Below are 13701 nucleotides of genomic sequence, written 5' to 3'. Positions count from 1 at the left end.
GGCGCAACATCGAGGGCCGAAGGTCCTGTTCTGCGCTGTAATGTTCTATGTTCTATGTTCTATCATGTGCGAACCAGCATCACTTCAGAAGTTAATGTGCTTCACAGCCGCTTTGAAGTGCGTTTATTGGTGTAATGCAGGAAAAATGGCAGTCTATTTGTATGGAAAGGTTTCAAATGAATGTGTAAAGTCACACCTCCAAGGCAACTCAAACACTGACCTTTGATCCCAGAGGTAGTGTGTGCCCTCAATGCTAACCAATTTGCAAACTAACACCAACACAGTCAGAAGTTACACGACATTAGGTTATAGTCAACAAGGTTTATTTGAAATCACACAAGATTTTGGAGAGCAACCCCTTCATCAGGTGGAGTGACAGAGCAGGGCACACAGACCCAGAGATAACAAGGTGTAGAGCTGGATGAACACATCAGGCCAAGCAGCATCAGAGGAGCAGGAAAGCTGAAGTTTCAGGCCTGGACCCTTCTTCAGAAAAGAACACAGACCCAGAGTTTATTGGCAGAGAGATCAAGGGCAGAGAGATCAAAAGATCATACAACTGGTGTGAGTAGGGTGTCAGATGATAAATCTCTGCAGGTGACCAAGAGTGTTAAACGGTGAGTAAAGTGTCAACAGCTGAATAACCAGTGAAGGGATGACCTATAATCGGATTAAGTGAGGCAGAGAGATAATTACAAGAAATTAAAAACAAAGTGGTGCTGGAGACAAACTAAATGACTGGAATTGCATGCCAAATTCAAAACTGTACAAGCTAATTAAGGTAGAGAGATCACAATAATTTATCAAGGTGATGCTGTCAAAACAGGACAGTAAGGAAGATTTTACAGATACAGAACAGTATGGTGGGGTCAACTTCTGTGCTGTTCTTCAAAACAATGCCACACATGCTCAAGTTGGCAAAAAGTATAGTAGCCTCTTCACACCTGCCTAATATATTGCTTCCTTCTACTGTGTGCAAGGTTGACGCTACAGTTCGTGCTGTGCAACAACTGCTCAAAAGCACTTAAGGCAGTTTGGAAAGTGCTGAGGTTGTAGAAGGGAAATGTAAGAACTGTTTGTTTTGCTATGAAAGATCACTTCAAAATAATGATGGATGATAGAAAATAAGGCATTAAAGCAGAGAAAAGTATCTTCACATGCTGGTCTGATGCGCAATCATTGTTAGTGTCCGGTAAGAAGTATCAGATAATTAGTTTGAAATAAAGAACAAGTCAATAAGCTGTCAGATGGGGAATATTATGGCCATAGGCATGCAATGCTCTAAACATCAATGACATTCCTTTTAGCAGCTACTTTCCCTAGCAAATATATAATTGACCACACTGAAGTCACTAGCTGCAATGTAATTAGAATAGAGATAGTAGGAACTGCAGATGCTGGAGAATCTGAGACAACAAGGCGTAGAACTAGATGAACACAGCAGGCCAAGCAGCATCAGAGGAGCAGGAAGGCTGACGTTTCGGGCCTAGACCCTTCTTCAGAAAAATAAGGTAAACGTCAGCCTTCCTGCTCCTATGATGCTGCTTGGCCTGCTGTGTTCATCCAGTTCTACGCCTTGTTATGTCATTAGAATAAACTGCTAAGGGCATGAAGAAAACTAAACTGGAGCAAAGAAACCTTGGCAACAGTTAAAAATAACATGAGATGTTAAAGACGTCTTCAATTATTTGTAATGCTTTTGCATACAGTAACACTTAACCTTACAGAGTTAGTGGAAGATCAGATAAAATATCAAGGGAAAATTATTTCAGTTGAGGAGAAAGTGTTGCAGCATCCAGTTCTGGAAAACAGATAAAACACAATTGAAGTGAGATGGTAGATTTGTACTTTGTGGAATATTTTTGCTCATAGGAAAATGTGACTGATGCATACTATTTAAAGTGAAGTAACTGGGCATGTTTCCTATATTAAATATTATTACAATATACGATTCCCTTATTTACTTTGTTTCATGTACATCATGGATGTTGACAGCTTACAAACAAGTATAAATGCAATGCCAGGACAAATCCGAAAGTAGGCTGCAGAAACCAAGCTACCCGATAACATTACTCCTGATTCTTTAGGTAAACTTGCTGTATAATCTAATGATATAAATTCAGTTCATGGGGGTGGGGGTGAGGGAGCTTGTGGTTTATGTATACACTATAGACTTTTCTGTAATCTCAAATGAGCGTACAGTTAGGAGATGTGAACATTTAATGATATGATTGGGTAACATAATCGTGCCTTTGATTTATCAATTTAAAGTCACAGCTTACTGCAACTGTTGAAGGACAAAGTAACTGTTTTCTTTCAGGTTTAAAGCTAGATTTGACTGCAGAGATGAGAGAGCTCCTGTGCTGGTGCAGATCAAAACCGTTCTTTGTATCTTGTTCTCAGACCCAACCTAGTCAGTTACCTGGCAACCAAACATGTGACATTGACAGGCAAAATATCTGGTAGTTTTCTCTTACATTCTTTAAAATTAAAAATGAAGCTTGAAAGTTTCTAGGTTCCTTCCAGAGTTGTGTTTGAGTTTCTATGGAGACACATCTTTGCTGTTAAGGACAAATTCAGTCCTGTTTCACTGATTGGATTGACTGGTTATTTTTAACAATATTCCTTCCTTCTTGGTGATGTTTCTTGTGTCCAGTTCATATTGAGGCTTCATTGCCCCCAGCTGCCTCTTGGGAAAATGGGAGGTATTATTTGGAGTCAGTATTGATCATGTAACCATATGATCAACACATCTGTCGCTACGTTAAGGAGGATTGATAAATGAGAAATATTTCACAAGTGAACAAAGTACTCCGAGCCTTGTTCAAACAGTGGAAGCAGTTAGAACAGAAAAGCCAGGAAAAAAATTTCAGCAACTATCAGCTCAGAGATTGTGAACAAAGATGGCTGAACTGTCTTCCCAGTTTTTCCCACTGTCCTCATGCTTTCTATGGTGCGGGTGCGTGTATGTAGGTATTTATATGCAGACAGATTATAACTGTTTGTTTAACTGTAGCTACAGTGTAATTACTCATAGTAAATAGTAAGTTTTGTTCAGTACAGAAACCTGGTGCATACTTTCTGTCAACCTGGATCTGTAAATCAGTTAAATTGGGACATTTTGCATTCTCTAACTTTTGTAATATCTCTGGGAAGAGTAGGATTCTATTTCCAAATAGCTAGCCAATGACTTATGACAAAGCTTTGAGGCTCATGGGTCTGGGATTGGATTTGAAACAGATCGAAGAGGATTTAGATGTGGTACTTAATAACACAGGTGAAGGTGAACACCAGGTAATGCTCTGCACTTTGGACATTGCACTGGACATGGCAAGGCATTTCCTGCAGGTGGCAGGAAAATGTTAAAACCCATGTTGATTGAATTGGTAGGTAAACTGCAGGTAACATTGTCCAGAAGAGCTAAAAAAGTAAATATAATTGAGATATTAGCACACCACATGATACCCATAGCTGTAAATAATTGTAGAAATATTGTAGAAGTCATCAGAACGGTCACCTCAGCTTAAGCAGTGATCTTTACTGGAGCAGGGATAGAACATTCATATGGAGAATGATGTCTAGTGGTCAATACCTCCACACAGACCTACAGACGCTGTGTGCCTTTCTGGACTTGGATGTAGCCAAAGAGCGGGCTATCGAAAGAATCCTCTTCCCACTCCCTGCCTCTGATCTGGTTGCTTTTTGTGTTTTCTTTGCTTAAACTTCTGATGTTCTCTCTCTCTTTCTCCTGCGCTCCCTCTTTACTGCTTTCTCACAGAGAAATGCTTTTGATTCCAACTCTGTGCTCAAGAATGCACCCGTGGTCTAAAATTTCAGAGGGCACCTGTCTCCAGTCCAAATAAATCAGTGATTGTTTCCCTGTGGGGACTTAGGAACAATCTGGTTTCTGTTGACCACCCCTAAAGTGAGATTGTTGACTCCTGATTTATTTAAATAATTTCCAGACAAATCTATCACATTCTTATGCACAACCTTGTACCGAATCTTATGATGTGTACCTTAGCAATTTTAAATTTTGTTGCAATAAAGATATATTGCATAAAGATTTATATATCTGCAACATCAATGATTAATATTAGTTATCCTGTGGGAACATGTTTTAAAGAAAAAATGTTTGGCATAGGCTAACCAAGATGTTATCTTGATCTTGGTATTCCTTTTCTTACAGAAATTGTCTTGTTTAGTTTTTACGCTGAGCAGATAAAGAATGAAAGAATCCCTACAGGGTGGAATGAAACTATAAGGCCCACTGAATCCACACTAATCCTCTGAAAAGCATCCCACCCAGAATCAATCCCCCTACCCTATCATTCTGCATTTCCCGTTTGTGAGTGTGAGTGTATGTGTGTGTGTTTCTGTGTGTGTATGTGTTTGTGTTTGTGTGTATGTGTTTGCGCGTGTGTGTATATGTGTGTGTGTGCTTGTGTGTGTGTGTTTGTGTGTATGTTTGTGTGCGTGCGTGTGTTTGTGTGTGTGAGATAATGTGTGTTTGTGCGTGTGTGTATGTGTATGTGTGCACGTGTGTGTGCGCATGCGCATCTATGTATGTGTGTGCGTGCGTGTGTGCGCATGTATGTTTCTATGTGTGTTTATGTGTATGTGTGTGCACATGTGCGTGTGTATGTGTGTACCTGTGTGTGTATATGTGTATGCGCATGTCTGCTTGCGTATGTGTGTGGGTGCATGCCCGCGTGCACATGTGTATGTGCACATGTGTGATTGTGGGTGTGTGTATGTGTGTGTTTGTGTGTGTATGTATGTGTGTGTTCGAGTGCATGTGTGTGTGTGTGTGTGTGTGTGTGCGTGGAAATATTATATGCAGCCCGTTTATAACGGTTTAACTGTAGCCACAGTTTACTTACTTGTAGTAAATAGTAATTTTTGTTCAGTACAGAAACATAACACATGCCTTCTGTCAACCTGGATCTGTAAATCAGGTAAATTGGGACCTATTGCACACTAACTTTTGCAATATCTCTGGGTATAGTAGGGTTCTACTTCCAAAGTGCTAGCCAATGACTTGTGACTAAGTTTGGAGGCTCATGGGTCTATGATTGGATTTGAAACAGATCGGTGAGGATTTAGACGTGGTATTAATATAACACAGGTGAAGGTGAACACCAGGTTCTGCTCTGCACTTAAGACATTGCACTGGACATGGCAAGGCATTTCCTGCAGGTGGCAGAGTTGTCCCTAACAGTCCTTAAGGGAAATGTTAAGACCCATGTTGATTGAATTGGCAGGTACATTGTCCAGAAGAGCTAAAATGGCAAGTATAATTGAGATACTGGCACAACACATGACACCCATAGCTGTAAATAATGAAATATTATAGAAGTCATCAGAACAGTCACCTCAGCTTAATTAGCCATCTTTACTGGAGCAGGGATAGAACATTCATTCGTTCTATTATTGTTTCTACTATTCCACATGGTAGGAATAACAGCAAAATGGACTATGTTTTAAATGGTAAAAAATTGCAGCACATTGCTGTGCAGAGGGACTTGGGTGTCCTTGTGCATGAATCGCTAAAAGTAGGATTGCAGGTGCAGCAGGTGATTAAAAAGGCAAATGGAATTTTGTCTGCCATTGCTAGAGGGATAGAGTTTAAAAACAGGGAGGCTATGCTGCAGCTGTCTCGGGTCCTGGTGAGGCCACACCTGGAGTACTGTGTGCAGTTTTGGTCTCCTTCCTTGGGAAGGGATATACTAGCACTGGAGGGGGTGCAGAGGAGATTCACTTGGTTGATTCCAGAGTTGAGAGGGTTGGATTATGAGGAGAGACTGAGTAGACTGGGATTATACTCATTGGAATTCAGAAGAATGAGGGAAGATCTTATAGAAACATATAAGATTATGAAGGGAATAGATAAGGTGGAGGCAGGGAGGTTGTTTTCACTGGCAGGTGAAACTAGGAGTAGAGGGCATCGCCTCAAAATAAAGGGAAGCAAATGTAGGACTGACGTCAGGAGAAACTTCTTCACCCAAAGGGTTGTGAATCTGTGGAATTCCCTGTCCAGTGAAGTGGTTGAAGCTACCTCGCTGAATGTTTTTAAGGCAAGGCTAGATACATTTTTGAACAGTAAAGAAATTAAGGGTTATGGTGGGGGGGTGGGTAAGTGGAGCTGAGTCTCAAAAAGATCAGCCATGATCTTATTAAATGGCAGGGCAGGCTCGAGGGGCCGGATGGCCTACTCCTGCTCCTAGTTCTTATGTTCTTATGTTCTTATTCATGTTGTGAATGATGTCTAGTGGTCAAAACCTCCACACAGACCTACGGACGCTGTGTGCCTTTCTCAACATGGATGTAGACAAAGAGTGGGCTATCGAAAGAATCCTCTTCCCACTCCCTGCGTCTGATCTGGCTGTTTTTTCTGTTTTCTTTCCTTAAATTTCTGAAGTTCTCTCTCTCTCTCCTGCGCTCTCTCTTTACTGCTTTCTCACAGAGAAATGCTCAAGAATGCACCCGTGGTCCAAAATTTCAGAGGGCACCTGTCTCCAGTCCAAATAAATCAGTGACTGTTTCCCTGTGGGGACTTGGGAACAATCTGGTTTCTGTTATCCACCTCTAAAGTGAAAATGCTGACTCCAGATTTATTTAAATAGTTTCCAGACAAATCCAGCACATTCTTAAATACAACTTTGTACCTAATCTTAGGGTGTGTCCTTTAGCAATATTAAATTCTGTTGCAATAAAAACACAGCGCCTAAATTATATATCTGCATTGTCAGCGATTAATATTGATGATCCAGATGTAACTTGTTTCAAAGAACAAATATGTTTTTGTTAGGCTAACCATGATGTTATCTTAATCTAGTTATTTGTTTCCTTACAGCAGTTACTGTGTGCTTACTATTTATTCTGAGCAGGTACAGAATTATAGAATCCCTACGGTGTGGAAGCAGGCTATTCAGCCCATCCTCTGAAGAGCAGGGTCAAGGGCTTTGAAATAGTTGATCAGCCATAATCAAATTAAATGACAGAGCAGAGGTTTTTACTCCTGTTCCCCTAAAATTGTTATTGGATACAATTTTCAAAAGGTGAGGTAAAACTGATGAGGTTAAAGAGAATAAGGCTGACATATTTAGCCTATCTTCTTTAATTAAAGTGTAATGAATGGATTCAGAACTGATACAATTAAACAAAACAGCCTACCAATTTTGCTTTTTTCTGTTTTCTTTCTTTCATTGCAATCCTTCTTTCTCTTTCCCAAGTCACAGTGCTTCGGTTCCACCAAATTACCATTCCAGTTTAAATTTGCCCCAACCTCACTGACAAATACTTGCTACTAGGACATCAGTCACAGTCCTGCCCACGTGTAAGTAGAGAGTGAAGTAAAGATATTAGAACATTTAGAAAATGAATCAGAAACTGTAAATATTATCGTCCAACAATCAGGTTGGAAAACGTGGAGTTGCTTAAACAGCATCATCCTTTATCATCCAGAAATCTATCAAGGTGACTCTCAGAATTATAAACCAAATTGTGGGAATAGGTCAGGAAAATGGCTTTGGTCTTCATAATGTTAATGTGGGGAATGTATTACTTAGAAAATAGCACAACTACAGGCTCAATCTAGAGTGATTAACGCAGGTGAGTGATGGGATTAAGTTCATGATAGACCGTATTTCCTGATCGAACTGAGTTATAGTTTTTGTGTTTACCCATTGTAATGATGCCAAAGCCAAATGTATCACAAAGATTCTATATTGAATATCTCAATTAATGCGGTAACAAAAACCGACTCATTATTCCAAGATTGAAGGACTGCATTGAGTAATTTGGACATGCACGATTTGACACAAAAAAATCCTATTTGCTAAAAGGGTATTGACAAATTCTGTTCATTGATGGAACCAAAGAAAAAGTGGGTAGACTTTATCAATATGCTTGGAATGAAAAATGCACCAGCAGTACATTAATCATGAAAGGCATTGAAGACTATGTAACTGTGTTGTTTACACCAATGATTTGATTGTTTTTAGCCCAACTTGGGAAGAACACTTATACCCCTTGACCTAATTGGTTGGTTGCCCATAAAATTCCAATTTGGTAATAAACCTGCTTAAGACTGAATTTTGCCAAAGCAAAGGTGACTTATTTGGACTACACAATGGATTAAGTCCAATTAGCACCTACAGAGGTGGAAGTATGAGCTATTTTGGATTTTTCTGTGCCTAGGACAAAACCTCAAATTGTGTGCTATGTTGACATGAGCGGAGTCTACCACAAGTGTGTTCTGAATTTCTGCACTGAAGTTCCAAATTTGTTGAAGAAAGGTAGAAAATCTGAATGATGCTAGAGTAACAGAGGGTTTTTGAGAACGTGAAAGCACTGCTGCCAACCACAGCAGTTTAAGGCACACATAATTATGAAAGTGGTTATTGAAGCCAGAATTGTGGGAGGGAACTGTTTTAATGCAAAGGGGGCAAGGTGGGAATTGAACAGCCTGTCAGTTACCTCACAAAGAAACTGACTGCACGTCAGCGAGAAAATTCTACAGTGGAGAAAGTCTCGACGTCTTGATGACATTTTGAATCATACATCACCAATGTTGTGGAGGAAAGTATTCATAGACTATTCATTTTTGAAGGAAATATTTCAAAACAAGAGTTTGGGATATTTCGATGGAACTTAATTCTGAAGCTATGTCATTTGAAAATTGCTCGTGTGCTGGGTAAAAAAGAAACACAGAAACCTAGAAGATAGGAGCAGGAGGAGGCTATTCAGCCCTTCGAGCTGCACCATTCTTCATGATCATGGCTGATCGTCCAACTCAATAGCCTAATCCTGCGTTCTCCCCATAACCTTTGACCCCATTTACCCCAAGTGCTATATCTAGTCGCCTCTTGAATACATTCAATGTTTTGGCATCAGCTAATTCCTGTGGTAAATGAATTCCACAGGCTCACCACTCTTTGGGTGAAGAAATGTCTCCTCATCTCCATCCTTAATCGTCCACACCGAATCCAAATTTTTGAGGTGGATACTTTACCAAGAGCACACTTGAAGGACACCTGACTAATGTGGTATCTATGAACCTCTGTGAAATATGATTGGTGTGTGCCTCATTGTGTGGTTAACATCAATATGCACCTAACTGTTAATGTGACAAAACAATAGTATTAAGTTAATCTTTGATTTGTCTGTATCTGTGCTATTACTCTCAATAACTTCATGTGCTAGCAAGTTCCACACCCTAATCAGGTTCCTTTTTGGATTTGGATTTGGAGTTAGACTGCCTTTTATTTTTGGACTTTAGTTTTCAACTCTTGTCAAGAATGGAACGTCTACCTTACAGAACATTTTAAAGACTTCCTTACAGATCACCCATCAAATGTCTCTTTTACTAGTTTGAAAAAGATAAATGGCAATTGATTGATAGAAAAACCAAGTAAATTAGTTTATTAGAATTAGTTAAGTAACAAAACGAATGATGACTAAGGTTTCACTATGTTCAGTTTAAATCGTCCTGTGGTTTTTCAGCTCTAATCCTTTTCAATCATGATTTGATAGAAATAGCCTCATTAGCTATGTGTACCCAGTTTTACTATGAAAATATCTTTTGCTGATCTTGGGAACAAGGCAAGAATAAACAACAGGTGAATAAAAATCGGACAGTGACTTTTTCTATTCATTCCCATGACATAAGTGTTGCTAACAAGGCTAGCATTTATTGCTGATCCCTAATTGTCTTTGGGAGTGAGTCACCTTCTTGAACTGCTGCAGTCTGTGTGGTGAGGGTACAACCGCAGTGCTGTAAAGGAGGGAGTTCGTGGTTCTTGACCCAGCCGCAGTGAAGTTGCTGCACAGTTCCAAGTCTGAGATGGAGGACTGGTGGTGTTCCCGTGCACCTTGTCCTTCTAGATGGTACAGGTCTTGAGCTTGGAAGGTGCTGTTGCAGAAGCTTTGGCACAGGATGCTGCAATGTGTCTTGTATAATACAGAATACAGCCTGATACAGGCTGCAAGTTTGAGAACATTCTCCTCCTGTATTATACAATTCTAGGTCTGGGATGGACTGTGGGCCTGGCTGAGTCTGTGAGAAGCTTTCTTCGTGCAATTTTGCTTGAAAGCTTTAATTTAAGAAACCTGTAACCATGTGAGATGTTAACTCTACATATAATGATGTAGTTTTAACCCATCATACTTCAAAATAATTTCTACAGGTACTTCTAAACAAGAGAAGTAACATGGGTGACCAACTCTGACAGTAATATCTATGGCCCATTGGAAACACAGGCTCTGTATGTTTAAAAGGGATGTGTGTGGCTGTCAGTTAAATTACACCAAAGCTCAAGAGTTACCACAAAGTGGGGGGGGGGTATTTAACTGGATGAAAGGAAGTTGATATTTACTAGTGATGATGGCAAGAACATTGGTAGCAATTTGTTCAGCTGATTGTAATGAGGTTGGGCTGTGAAACAAAATGTTAGATGCAGCAGAGCTATCACCTAACACTGATAAGAATAGATTAAGAGGAGCACCATCTACTTCAGGATGAGGATCTCCAAAAAGGTCCTTCACAGAAAAGTAAACTTCAGGCAATATGTTCCGGCACCTAGTGGGGATGTTACAGGCCAACAAAGTTCAAATCACAAAGGTCTTCTAACAGCCTTCCCTGACGGTAGAACGCAGGGCCAACGGGGAATTTCTGACCAAAGTATACAGAAAGGCCACACACATGGATCAAGTCCTAAATTTCAACATTAACCACCCCAGTGCCCACAAACGGAGTTATGTGAAAACACAGTTCAAACAAGCTACAACACACTGCAGCAACCCAGAACTACGCCAAAATGAAGAAGAATACCTTCACTGAGTATTTAGAGGCAACGGATACCCAAACAGCTGGGTCCGAAGATGCCTGTCACACAAACAACAGGAAGATACAGTACACCCCGTTACACACTTGTCACGTTACCGTACATCAAGAACATATCTGAACTGACCACAAGACTCCTGCGACCACTGGGCATCAGAGTGGCACACAAACCTACGTCAACCCTACGCCAACTGCTAACTCGAACCAAAGATCCCTTACCCACCGTGGACAGAACCAACATGATATACAAGATTCCATGCAAGGACTGCAATAAACATTACATTGGACAGATGGACTGTGATAAACATTACATTGGACAGACAGGAAGGAAACTGGCTATGAGAATACATGAACACCAACTAGCAACAAAAACGTGCGACCAATACCCACTCATCTCCATACGTACAGACAAGGAGACCAACCAGTTCGATTGGCACAACGTCAGGATCCTAGGAAAAACCAAACGGAGACAAGCACGGGAATTTCTAGAAGCCTGGTTCTCCACCAAGAAAGCCATCAATAAACACATAGAATTAGACCCTGTATACACACCACTGCAAAGAAAAATTGGAAATGAAGTAAGCACCTTGAACAGACCCCAGAGTTTAATTGACAAGTGGGGGAAACACAACGGCGCTTCATTGGAGGCTGCACTGATGATGTTACCCATCAGGATAAGGAAACGTCTGCGGAACAATGAACCAGCTTAGCGAGCCAACCAACCACAACACCCACAACCCGACTTCTGTTTTGTTCCTGAGTATAAAAGTAGGAAGGTTTCACTAAAACTATGCAAGACACTGGTCAGACCGCAGCAGGAATAGTGTGAACAGTTTTGGGCCCCTTATCTGAAGAAAGATATACTGGCATTAGAGGGAGTTCAGAGAAGGATCCTAGGTTGATCCTCATTTGGAGGGATTATTTTATGAGAAGAGGTTGAGTAGTTTGGGCTTGTATGCTTCCTACACCTGTACGAATACAGAAGAATGAGAGGTGACCTTGTTGAAACATATATGCTTCCCAGGAGACTTATAGGATAGATGCATAAAGGTTCTTTCTCCTTTTGAGAGAGTCTAGGACCAAAGGGCATACTCTCAGAATAAAGGGTCACACATTTTAGATGGCGATAAGGAGGAATTTCTTCTCAGAGGGTAGTGAATCTGTGGAATTCTCTATCACAGAGGGATGTTGAGGCTGGGGTCATTTAGGATATCCAAGTCTGAGATAGGCATATTTTTAATCTGTAATGAAATTGAGGGTTATGGGGAAAAGACAGAAAAGTGGAGTTGAGGATTATCAGATCGGGCCAAGTTCATATTGAATGTTGGAGCAGACTCAATGGGTTGAATGGCCTAGTTCTGCTTCTGTGTTGTGTGGTCTTAAAGGTAAATTAATATGTCGCCTTTCCTTCACTGTCGCTGGGTCAAAATCCTGGAATTTCCTCCCTAGTGGCATTGTGGGTCAACCCACAGCAGTGGACTGCAGCAGTTCAAGAAGGCAGCTCACCAACACCTTCTCAAGAGGCAATTAGGGATGGGCAAGAAATGCTGGCCAGTCAGCGATGCCCATATTCCACAAATGAGTTTTAAAAACACTGCTATAACTGAAATACCAAGGACATTTTGCAACTTAAATATTAAGTGCTGCATATTTTTTGAGTTGCACAATACAATGTTAATTTTGAAGCTGTGAGTTGGAGAATTCGAGACTGTGTGGCACTGAAAGGCTTTTGATTTTAGGTAATTCTGCCTGAGAACAGCCTATGATTGGTTGACGTATAGGGTATTAAAAAGCAGAAAGTGTCACGGCAGCAGAAAGGAAATCCCAGAGCCAAGAAGACTTCTTTCTTTGGCCTGTACAGTACCTTAGGTGTATGTTACAGCTTTAGAAATTATCTTTTCCCATGTGTTTATATTTTGTGCAAACATGTGTAAGGTTGGAGGTGTCGTGATTACATTTCAGATGATGTGAGTAATAAATAGTCTTCTTTTGATTTAATCAAACAATGAAGCCTGTTCCACGTACGTCGATGAAATGCTATTTCCCTAAACTTGTAATCAGCTAAGAGAGGAGAAGGGGGAGAAATTATCCCACATCTCTCCCCATCGATAATACTAACATAATTATTCCAAAGGACTCCTTTCAAACCCAAATTCCTAACTCATCCACCATAGCTCCACCTTTATTCTGCATTAATCTCAATTGCACAGCTCTATATTGGCACCTTGTGTGCCTAGATCATAGAATCCCTACAGTGTGGAAACAGGCCCTTTGGCCCAACAAACCCACACCACCCCTCAGAGCATCCCACCCAGACCCACCCCTTATAACCCACCTAATCTACACATCCCTGAACACTACAGGCAATTTCCAATGGCCAATCCACCTAAGCTACACATCTTTGGACTGTGGGAGGAAACCGGAGCACCCGGAGGAAACCCACGCAGACACAGGGAGAATGTGCAAACTCTACACAGGCAGTCGTCTGAGGGTGGAATCGAACCCAGGTCCCTGGCGCTGTAAGGCAGCAGTGCTAACACTGTGTTCTCTCTGAATACATCCAAGCACCCTGAATTCCACCAGTACCTCACCTTCCATCCTTTTGTTTGCAAAGCAGGAGGACTTTGCAGCCTCATATCATCCGTTGGTGATTTGGTTGCGGCCCCTGACATTTTAGCGCCTCATTATTTGATTCAACTGTGCCTAGACACAGATAACTGTGTCATCAGTGACACTTCACCTTGCTTTCTGGATTAGCCACTCAGAACCCCTTTGTGCTCCTCTTCTCTTTTCTTCCCTTAAACACTTCCTCAACATCTCACCGACTGGACTCTCAACCATCTAACTAATTTTAA

At 40.9% G+C, this 13701-nt stretch overlaps 1 protein-coding gene across 1 annotated transcript in view; it reads right to left on the bottom strand.

The window, feature by feature from the left end:
* The window catches only part of LOC109935475 (protein BCAP-like), a 193305-nt gene that overhangs the window by 155690 nt on the left and 23914 nt on the right, over positions 1-13701 (bottom strand). The window lies entirely within an intron of this gene.

The sequence above is a fragment of the Rhincodon typus genome, chromosome 10, assembly GCF_021869965.1.
Source record: "Rhincodon typus isolate 14 chromosome 10, sRhiTyp1.1, whole genome shotgun sequence".
NCBI classification, from domain to species: Eukaryota; Metazoa; Chordata; class Chondrichthyes; order Orectolobiformes; family Rhincodontidae; genus Rhincodon; species Rhincodon typus.
This window is presented reverse-complemented; position numbering and strand designations above follow the sequence as displayed.